Raw genomic sequence first — 12,500 nt, 5'->3', positions numbered from 1 at the left:
AGAAAATGTCAGTGATGAATGAGGAAAATGGAGGAGAAATAGGGAAAGATGAGATGAAAACATTTATTAAAGTGATGAGAGCAGGTAAGGCACCTAGGTTAGACGAGTATCATGTGGGGTAAAAAAAAAAAAAAAGAGGTACAGTAATGGTGGACTGGCTGGTGAGGTTGTTTAATATTTACTTAAAAGAGGGTAGAGTGCCGGAGGATTGGAGGAGTGTAGTAGTTTCAGAGGGATCAGTTTACTGAGTGTAGTTGGGAAGGCTTATGGGAGGGTTTTGAATGAGAGGATTAGGAGAGGAACAGAAGGAGTAATTGGTGAGGAACAGTGTGGGTTTAGGACAGGTAGGGGTTGCGTGAATCAGATTTTTGTGGTAAGGCAGATATGTGAGAAAGCTTTAGGAAAAGGTAAGGATGTTTTTTGGGCCTTTATGGACTTAGAAAAGACTTATGACAGGATAGACAAGAAGGTACTGTGGGAGGTATTGCAGATATATGGGATAGGAGAAAAGCTTTTAAGAGCAGTCAAGAGTTTTTACAAGAGTAGTAGAGAGCGAGTTGTGGTTTGAGGTAAAGGTGGGACTTCGCCAGGGATGTGTTATGTTGTCTTGGCTGTTCAATCTCTACATGGTTGGGGTGGTACGAGAGGTGAATGCAAGGGGAATGGGCCAGGGATTGGAGATGGTTAAAGAAAATGGAGAAAAGTGGGAGATAAGCCAGTTGTTGCTTGCTGACGACACTTCACTTTTAGCAAGATCAGAGGAGGGATTAAGGAAGTTAGTGACGGAGTTTGTGAAGGTGTGCGAAAGAAGGAAGTTGAAGATATGTGTGAGTAGAAGTAAGATGATGAGATTTACAAGGAGAGAGGATGGCAGCAAATTGTGAGTGAGTATTAAGGGAGAGAGGCTGGAGGAAGTGGATGGCTTTAGATACTTGGGTGCGAGTATGGCCGAGAAGGGAGGAGAGCAGGTGGAGGTAGAATGTAGATTGAGAGAAGCAAGTAAATTCCTTGCGAGATTAAAAGGTGTAATGAGAAATAGACATTTGGGATGGATGCTAAAAAGAGATTGAATGAAGGGGTGATTGTGCTTTGTGCATACGTGTGTGTGTGTGTGTGTGTGTGTGTGTGTGTGTGTGTGTGTGTGTGTGTATGTGTGTGTGTGTGTGTGTGTGTGTGTGTGTGTGTGATTCATCATGGTCTTGGATCACGTGTGTTTGCGTGAGTGTGTGTGTGTGTGTGTGTGTGTGTGTGTGTGTGTGTGTGTGTGTGTGTGTGTGTGTGTGTGTGTGTTTTGTATTTGTGTTTGTGTGTGTGTGTGTGTGTGTGTGTGTGTGTGTGTGTGTGTGTGTGTGTGTGTGTGTGTGTGTGTGTGTGTGTGTGTGTGTGTGTGTTTGTATTTGTGTTTGTGTGTGTGTGTGTGTGTGTGTGTGTGTGTGTGTGTGTGTGTGTGTGCGTGTGTGTGTGTTTGTGTTTGTGTTTGTGTTTATGTTTGTGTGTGTGTGATTCATCATGGTCTTGGATCACGTGTGTTTGCGCGCGCGCGCGCGCGCGCGTGTGTGTGTGTGTGTGTGTGTGTGTGTGTGTGTGTGTGTGTGTGGTGTTTGTGTTGGTGTGTGTGTGTGTGTGTGTGTGTGTGTGTGTGTGTGTGTATGTGATTCATCATGGTCTTGGATCAGGTGTGTCTGCGTGTGTGTGTGTGTGTGTGTGTGTGTGTGTGTGTGTGTGTGTGTGTGTTCGTGTTTATTCTGTTGAATAGACCTGAAAGTTTCTTATCGATGAAACCCTTTTTGGTTTTCTTTATAGACCTTAATATATCTTTAAGGTATTTGGAGGCTTAACTTATGAATGAAGGAGCTGCATATGCTTTACATGTGGGGAAGGGCACTCGGTGTGGTAACTTAGTGTCCATCTGTAATTCTTGTGGGGAAAGCCTTTAGTGGAGCTGATGGCGTATTTGGAAGGCATGTATTTTGAAATAAGTGTATTCACATCTATGGTAGTGTTGAATGTGAGGAGATTGACTTAGGATATGGGAGGAGAAAGGGAAATACTAACTTGTGTGTTTTGACTTTACCATATATGTGATCGGGGGAGCAGTGATGTTCAGTGATATGCGTGAGGCAAAAGCCCGACTTAACTGCGTTGGATGTGGTTAGAAGCTTATTGACTTCCACCTTAAATCGTTCAGTGGACATTACTCCACCGGTTACATAAACGGTAATGTCTAAACACACAAGACAGGATATTCCTTTCCCATGCAAAGTTTGCTGTCCCTCATCGCTTTCCCAGCGTTACGCAACACTCGTATGGAATAACAGGTCTCCAACTCTCTTTGGGTTAATCACGCATGTCTCTGCTTGTTTAACATCCATAGCAGTCAGGTGGCTGGAGAGGCAGTTCAGGAAAAGTCCTCCTGAATCAGGCTTGACTTCAGCATCTTCCGATGATTGTCACTTGCCGGGGGTGTCCGAACACACATAACAAAAATTAATCCGTTTCGACTGAGGCCGAGCGTTTCTCACATTGGCAACAGATGAAAGATATTGTATAGATTCCTTCACCTTTCGTAAGAACAACTATGACATTGACGTCGTAGACGGGATCATGAAGATAGAAAGTGATGATTGTGAGACCGGGTTGGCGAACCGAGTTCAGGGGTTGAATGTGCCCCACCCTCCCCTTCACCATAGCGTGTATCTTCAGCAGCCAACACTTTGTCGTTATGGAAAGTAATAGAACAATACTCGACTTTAAAGAACATGTTACGGCGTTTCGGAGAAAGGAGAAATCCTTCCACATGGCGACAATCCTAGCTTGACCTTCCTTAAAAAAAAAAAAAAAAAAAAAAAAAAAAAAAAAAAAAAAAAAAAAAAAAAAAAAAAAAAAAAAAAAAAAAAAAAAAAAAAACACCACTCCTCCCTCCACCACCACCTCAACCCCCACCCCCCCTCCCACACACACACACACCAAACCCACGGAACACGACCCCGACGGCAGGGAACACGGCGGGCCTATCTTAGGGTCCGACAAATAGCCCGTGTAAACGGGCTCTGTGACCGACACCACAATGCCCGGCTGCCAGACACCTTGGCCCCCGCCCGCAACCCCGACAATTGCTCCCTAACCTTCTCCGTTAATCCTGAGACATCGAATATCCTAAACCTAACCCTTAATCCTCGCTGCATCTTAACCTACAACACTGCTCCCTAACCAACAAATCCACTCGTCTGAAACAATGAACCCTAACGAAAATACTAACCTTTAAATCTTCCTTCTAAATTTCTCCCCAATCTTTAATAGCGTTGGCTGCCCTTAACCCTTAATCTCCTCGGAGTTAGACGCTAACCGTCAATAACGGATTCCAACCCTAATCTCAAACCTCAACGTTAGTTCTGAAACCTCATAACTAATCATTAATTCCTAACACTGCCCCTCGCACTTCTAACCAATTATGTTAATACCTACGTAAGCCACTTCGACAGTCATCAGGCTTAACACTAACCCCTGATTCACAATAAAAAGAAAATAAATAAATACTTTCTTAATTCAACCCTGTTAACTCAAGGTTAAAATTCAACCACGAAATTCTATAAACCCAACATCAATTGTCTTTGGGTAAGAAAACCTGTACGATGAAGTCCCCGTATATATATATATATATATATATATATATATATATATATATATATATATATATATATATATATATATATATATATATATAATATGTTTGTATCATTTGACATTTTTGGAAATAGACTCATCCGCTGGAATTCGAACCCTTGCCTAGGTGGCTTACGTCTTATAAGACAAAGGCCTTACCGACCATGCTATCTCGACCCTACAAAACGAAACGACTTGGTTCACGGCCCAGTCGTTTCGCCGAGGGCACTCGGACAGAACATGATACGTAATGTATTTCATCAAATCCTTTATGCAGGCTAGTCTTCCGACAAGTGTTTTGTATCATTTGACATTTTTGGAAATAGACTCATCCGCTGGGATTCGAACCCTTGCCTAGGCGGCTTACGTCTTACAAGACAAAGGCAAGGGTTCGAATCCCAGCGGATGAGTCTATTTCCAAATATATATATATACATATATATATATATATATATATATATATGTATTATATATATATATATATATTATATATATATGATATATATTCTATTAATTTCTAATCTAAAATCACGGGCAGACTGCATGAATCGAAAGAGGGGTATAGGCTTGCAAACTTAATTGGTTGCATCTAGAATCTAGATTGACCTAGGGATGTATCGTGAGGCAGAACAGTTACAGCGGCACTACGTAAGCAAAGTTTGGTTAAAAAAAAAATGATGATGATGATGATAATGTCATCATCATCATCATCATCATCATCATCATCATCATCATCATCATCATCATCATCATCATCATCATCATCATCATCATCATCATCATCATCACCATCACCATCACCATCACCATCACCATCACCATCATCACCATCACCATCACCATCACCACCCACCACCACCACGGTCATGGTGGTGGTGGTGATGATGATAGTTATAATGATTGTAATAACAGTAGTAGTAGTAGTAGTAGTAGTAGTTGTAGTTGTAGTTGTAGTTGTTGTAGTAGTAGTAGTAGTAGTAGTTGTAATTTTAAATAATTTTTTCTTAACCTGTACCAGAATGTCCTCACCCTCCTCTGTTCAATAAAATTGCTTTTGCTCACCAGAGAAGAAACCGCAAAGAAAAGCGTCACGATGTCAAAACCTCCTAACCGATGCTGCCATGAAACATTGTTTCACCTTCTTCTTTTCCTCTTTCTTTCTTCTTCATTCTCATTTGCGATTGTTTCTCCAACTCCTTCTCCTTCGCTTTATCCTTCTTCTCCGCCTCATTTGCTTTAACTTTCTTATTCTCTTTCGTTTTCCATGTTTGTTCCAATTTCTATTTTTCCACTTTCTTTCTCCTCCTTCCTCCTCTTCCTCCTACTCTTGCCTTTCCTTCTCCTTCGACTTTCTTCCCTCCCCTTACTCCTCCTCCTCTATCTCATCCTCCTCCTCCTCTATCTCCTCCTCCTCCTCCTCCTCCTATTATTACTGCTGCCCCTCCTTTTCCTTCAACTCCTTGTCCTCCTACCTCTTCTCTTTCCTCTCCCCTCCTTCTCCCCCCTCTTCCTTCTCCTCTTCCTCCTGCTCTTCCTCCTCCACCTCCTCCACTCCTTCTCCTTCTCCTCTTCCTCCTCCACCTCCTCCACTCCTTCTCCTCCTCCTCCTCTTCCTCCTCCTCCTCTTCCTCCTCCTCCTCTTCCTCCTCCTCCTCTTCCTCCTCCTCCTCTTCCTCCTCCTCCTCCTCCTCCTCCTCCTCCTCCTTTTTCTCCTCCTGCGCCTCCTCTTCTTCCTCCTCTTTCTTACTCTTCACGGGAAGTTGGTCTCAACCGTGTGTAATCACGACTACATCCAACCTTTTCTTATTTTTCTCCCTTTGGCCATAAATCCACGGCGGATCGTGTGATACACACTGCAGGAGGAAGTGTGTCTGTATACAGCCTGCTGGCTGCACTGCGCGAAGGCGGTGCTACAGACTCCCCAGCCTGAAGTCGCCCTGAACTCCGAGCTCTGACTCCCAGGGCCCAACTCTAACGCCTGATCCTGAAGTCTGTATCTCAAAGGACGAAATACTTACCCAAAAGTAATGTACGTACATAAATCACATAAGCACACACGCACAATGGATCTGTTGAACTGCTGAAATGTACACACATGCACACTCCTGCACACGCATAAGCACAAGTACACAGCTATAGAGTAAAGTCTCATTGTATATACGCACACACACACACACACGTACACACGCACGCGCGCGCGCATACATGCACACACACGCACACACACGCACACGCACACACACACATACACACACGGACATACGCACGCGCGCACGCATACATGCACACACGCACACACTCACGCACACACTCACACACACACACACACACGCACACACACCGTATAATATAATAATGTACACCTCACACTTGAAAATAAACATCATTTAACGAGCTTCACACAACACAGACATCATGCAGTTAGGGAGTGCCGCATCCTTCATAATACACAACCTGCATGGTGCCCAGTCTTTATGATACCCTGAGCAGCCTTCACCCATCCTGCACATCCTTCCCCTCACCGTCTCTGTATCTATTACTCTTTCATTCCCAGGGTACAGGAGGGGTCTATCAGCTGAATAGAAACGATTGACGTTAGGCCAGAACAAAGCTTGTAAGTCAACCGTAGTCGACCGTGGTAGTGGCTTAAGAAATCTCTTGAGTGCTAACCAGAGTCATCCCTTTTTTTTTTTTTTTATTCGAAATTCGGGAGTGAAGTATCACTCCCACGGGCTTTGTGGGAGTGGTACTTCACTCCCGAATTTCCACTCCCACAAAGCCCGTGGGAGTGATACTTCCGGCATGTAGCAACTACGAATGATTTTCCATCCGTGGACCTACTTGAAAGAAGAAGCTTCAGACATCATTGGGACCCCTGGATTCTATAGAGGCTTGGAGCAACCCTCCTAGACACTCCATATATTTGCGAGCTACACGCCTCACACACTATATTAGACTACACACCCTGGGAACTACACGCACCCTGTCCACCCAGAGAATGTCTCTGGGTGGATATGGGAGATGTGGAGGATGAAGTGGAGGTTCAAGTGGAGGAGAGGAATGAGGTAAGGCTGGAAGGGTGGATTTGCATACAATCCCAGGAAGACTTGGCCTCGACATTTTTTTTTATTTTTTTTTTTTTTTTTTTTTGCTAATGTTTTTTGTTGACGTTGTGATTTCACTTATTTCCGTATTGGTATTTTGTTTAGAGTGGTTCACTACCGGGGACGTAGCCCTCATAGCTTTTGTCATTATTGTTGTTATCGTCGTGGCTGTTGTCCCTTTTGCTGTTGCAGCTGATGATCTTTTGTGTGTCTCGAGGGATATATTGTCGTTCAGCAAATGCTGTTATGACAAAAATTTAATTTCTAGGAATCTTATCAAAGGTATACCAAAACTCGTTTAAACATGTACAGTCAGCTTCACTGATACGAACCACAGTTGTTTTCTCTTTGCGAACTTGCATCGAATTTGTCTTTATATAAAACATTTAGAATACGAACAAATTTCTTAGATGTTAAAAGATTCACTCGCGTCAGAGATCTATGACCTAGGAATATACGCTTCACACAGTTCCCTAGGAGACATCAACCACTACAGTGCTTATGAGTGGAGGCAACTGTACACACAAACACATCTTACATACATACATACATACATACATATACATACATATACCAAAGGCTTTTTCCCCCTACACGTGGGGTAGCCAAAAAGAAAAAGGCATAGAAACCACTCCCACCCATTCCATTTCCTATATATTCCACTCCCCTCCACCCTCCTCCCTCCCTCTTATCTTGGCACCTCCTGGATGACGGGTCATCCCTGCATCCTGTCCACTGCCCTGGGTCAGAAACAGTGTCGCAAGACAAACACATATTGAGAAAAGAAAAACACAACTACTAGCAGATGTGTAATACATGTTTTTCAGCTAACCCAAGTGACGGGTATAGATGGTGTATTCTGTGATTCCTTCATGGTTTAATAATCTTACTACAGCTGGATTAAACTGAGAAATTTACCCATAAGTAAACCTACTGATTAATTTGGTACACTTGGAAAATTAGATATGATCTCAATACATAACAGAGTACGAATTCCTATGAGGCAGAAAAATAAGATGATACTGAGAGAAAAGACGCCATGATAGGAGAGAAACAGAGTAATTTCCGTAAACAAAGGGATTTTATAGATTCCTTATTCACTCTTAAGATAACTCAGAAAAAAATGAGAAAGAGAAACGGTTGTACATGAGACTTGTGGATCTGGAGAAAGTATATGATAGGGTAGATAGGAAACATGAAGCTATTTCATATTCACTCTAAGACAACTCAGAAAAAAGTGAGAAAGAGAAACGGTTGTACACGAGACTTGTGGATCTGGAGAAAGTATATGATAGGGTAAACAGGAAACATGAGGCTTTATGGAGTAGGAGGGAAGAAAGATAGATGAAATGAAGAACTTTTGTGATGGGTAGGAAGATTGTCCGAGAGTCGTAAATAAGGAAAGAGAATTGCTTGAGCCAAATGTTGGTTTGAGGCAGAGGTGCGTAATGTTACCATGGCTGTTTGATCTATATACAGACGGAACGATGAGAAAAGTGAATACAACAGTTACAGGAAAAGAAGTAAGACTGAAAGGAAGTGGGATAGAATGAACGACAAAGAGCCTTATATATTCAAATGACACTAGTCTATTAAAAGAAACAGATGAGGGCTTTAAGGGGTTAGCGAGTGAATTAGGTAAGGTTTGCTGGGGAAATAAAAGTGAAAATTGATGTTCCAAAACAATGGCAATGGTGGCATACTTTGTAAGAGAGTACAATACTGATATAATGCTGTATGAAGAGAAAATGAAGCGGAGAGAATTTTTTATAGGTATCTGGATATGGGTGTACATAAAAATGGTGGACTATAAGAACGACTCCCCAAAAAGTGACGAAGAGGAAGAAAGTAGGAGTTGCCGCCTTTGTTATACGTCACTGCGTCCACTCCTCCGTTCGCTGCCACGTGTCACCTTAAATACCGCTCACATCTACCTTGCCACCAACAGCATTCCTTGTCTGTTCCTTCTCTTTACCTCAGCTCAAATTTAATCTCAACTCTCTCCTCTCTCACACACTTGTAATAATTTCAATAACATCAGCCTTTCCTCAGAATTAGCCACAAAGGCAATGAAACAATAATTCTTTCACCTGCTTTATCACTCAAACCCTGCCCAACGCTCGCGTTTGCCTTACTCACTTCCCCAATAAGCGTTGAATAACCATGACAACATGACACAATCCTAACGGAACTGCACACTTGCTTCAAACAAATTACTCTCTCCGTTCCAGACTTTACCACATGAACACACATGCATTTATCTATGCATAAACAAATAAACGTATATATATATATATATATATGTATGTATGTATGTATGTATGTGTGTGTGTGTGTGTGTGTGTGTGTGTGTGTGTGTGTGTGTTGTGTGTGTGTGTGTGTGTGTATGTGTTGTGTGTGTGTGTGTGTGTGCACCTGCGTGTGTGTGTGTACATGTGTGTGTGCGGGTGCATGTGTGTGTGTGCGCGCGTGTATGTGTAGATGTGTGTGTGTGTGTGTGTGTGTGTGTGTGTGTTTTTATGAATGTGTGTGTGTGTATTTTTATGCGTATGTGTGTAAGTTTTGTTGAGCAACTTATTTAAGTTTTTAATCTTTTCATGCAATTCCCAGAAGAACACGTATTTTCAGATTTATATAATATTTCTACTCATTATTTACACGTTTTAGTTACCATATCAGACATTATTAAAAATCTAAATGTATTATACGGTTATTGAGAGAAAACACATGTACATTGTCCATGAAAAAAAATAATTGGATGAAGGTGAGGTCAGAATAGGTTCAGCTTCATAAGGTGCATTTCATGTTCTCCTTAGCCTTCCGAGAGAATTCCAAAACAGTTCCAAACTGCTACACATGTTTTTATCAATATTCAAATTTGGCTGAAATTTCCTGGATGAAACTGCTACAAAGTACTTTGAGTTGATTATATGCGCACACACACACACACACACACACACACACACACACACACACACACACACACACACACACACACACACACACACACACACACACACACACATGAATATATATATATATATATATATATATATATATATATATACATATTTACATACAACATATATTCATATATACATATATACATACAACATATATTCATATATACATACAACATATATTCATACATACATACATACATACGTACAAACATACGTACAAACATACGTACAAACATACATACATACATACATACACATATACATACATACATATATACATACATGCATACATAAATACATGTATGTATGTATGTATGTATATCATAATGATAATAATAATACTAATGATAATAATGATAATGATAATGATAATGATATAATACGGTTTATTGGGTATAGCAGAATTACTGCTGAAAATATACAGCCTTCAGAATTATAGAATTATAAAACTATGACGGTGAAAAGATGTTACAAACATCAAAAAACAAAACAAAACAGTAAGCTAAGGAATAGCTGTGTTGTACAACATTGTTATTTTTTGTTGTTGATTAAGTCCACAAATGTCGGTATGGGGCTCTTCTTACACCGGTCGGTGCGTGCTCTGGTCGGTTTGATGGTATTGTGGTGCCGCACCTGTCGCCGTGGTGGTGGTATCGGTGGAGGAAGCAGGTTCCGGTGCTGAGGATGTTTAACTAGGGTGACCGTAAACGACCTCAGACGCTGAGGGTAACGGTCAGCAAGGGTCGAAAGTCCGAGTGTGGTGAGAGCGTGCCGATAGGTGGTGTAATTGTTGCCAAGGATTGTGCGACAGGCTCGTTTCTGCACTTTCTCCAGCTGTATTCTGCGTGACTGTAAGTGAAGAGGTCCAGGAAGGTGACGCATACTTCATTTGGGCAAAATGAAGGAGGCGTAGATGATATTGAGATTTTCAGCCTGTGTCCTTAATGATGTATGTATGTATGTATGCATATGTGTATGTATGTATTCATGTATGTATTCATGTATGTATGTGTGCATGCATTATGTATGTATGTATGTATGTATGTATGTATGTATGTATGTAGGCATGAATGCATGTATGTATGTATGTATGTATGTGTGTATGTATGTATATGTCTATGTATGTATGTATGTATGTATATATATGTATGTATATATGCATGGATGTATGTATGTATGTATGTATATATGCATGTATACCAACATACATACATAAGTTAACAAATGTAAAGTCATGCACATTAGAAATAACAAGGATCACATCCAATACCAAATGAATGGCGACTGGATTCAATAACAAAAGAAAAAGATCTAGGAGTTTTAGTTTCAAATGACTTGAGGCTAAGTCTATATTGCTTAGAATTTGTTAAAACAGCAAATGAATTGGTTGGCTTTATCGGAAGAGTCTTCGAAAATAGATCAGAAAAAAATATTGCTAAAACTTTATGATTTCTTGGTCCGTCCCCATCTCGAATACAGTGTATAATTTTGGTCCCTATACTACCAGAAAGATATTAATAAACTAGAAAGATTGTAACGGAGAATGACTTAAATGATACCAAGTCTGAGAAATCTGCCGTATGAAGAAAGACTTAAAAGTCTAAATTTATCCTCACTATCAAAAAGGAGAATGCGAGGATATTTAATCGAGATTTTTAAAATGTACAAAAGGCTTTGAAAACATCAATGTCGAAGATTACTTCTCATTAGACCAATCAAATACAAGAAGACGTCACGATTTTAAAGTAATTGGTAAAATATTTTCTTCGAATGAAAGTAAGCACTTCTTTAACCGGGTTGTTAATGTGTGGAATTCGTTACCTTCCACCGTCGTTGAAAGTAACACAATAACAACATTTAAAAATCGCTTAGATAAATATTTGGACTCTAATCCGCAAATAAAATATTATCCTTTGCAATAAAAGATCTGACAGCCCGGCATTTAATTGTAATTGGATAGGATAGTGGTAGCAGTAGTGTTAGTTCATCTTCTATTGCCTAGTTGCCCTATTTTCTCACTGCAGCTTAGTATAGTAAACACAGCCTCGTTAGGGCCAGTAGGCCTGCTGTTATTTGTTCTTCCTTTGTGTTCCTCCTCCTCCTCTTTCTTTTTCTTCTTCTAACTCTTCTTATTCTTCTTCTTCTTTTTCTTCTTCTTCTTCTTCTTCTTCCTCTTCTTCTTTCTCTTCCTCTTTCTCTTTCTCTTCCTCTTTTTTTTTCTTTTTTCCTTTTCTTCCTATTTTTTCTTTTCTCCTTCATCCATTTTCTCATCCTCGTCTTTTTCCTGATTTATATATATATATATTTCTTTTTTTATTCGTTCTACCTCTTTTTCCATATATATCTTTATACTTGTCGTCTCATTTTGCTTTATGTGCCTATTTTCTCTTTGTACTTCCTTTCTTTTTCTTGTACTTCTATTTGTGTTTTTTTCTCCTGTGTCATAATTTTTCACTCATAATTCTTGTGTTGATTTCCTTACGTTTTTTTATAATTGTTATTCATATCCATTTTAATCTGATTGCTGCCTTAGTTTTCATCATGTATTGTAAACACTACTAATGTTATTGTTGATACATTCCAGCTACCCATTTCCTCCTCTTCTATTTCCTTTTCATCCCTTTCTCCTAATCCTCACCTTCATTATCCCCACTCTTGCCTCACCCCATCACATCTTCACTCTCTATATCATCTACAATTTCCTTCTCCGCTCTCCACCTGCCTTGTCGGAGACGGGAGCCGACGGCGGCCCCGACAAGGAGGAGGAGGA

The sequence above is a fragment of the Oratosquilla oratoria genome, chromosome 4 (genome assembly GCF_046742065.1).
Source record: "Oratosquilla oratoria isolate Oo_2021 chromosome 4, ASM4674206v1, whole genome shotgun sequence".
NCBI classification, from domain to species: domain Eukaryota; kingdom Metazoa; phylum Arthropoda; class Malacostraca; order Stomatopoda; family Squillidae; genus Oratosquilla; species Oratosquilla oratoria.
Note: the sequence above shows the minus strand (reverse complement) of the source record.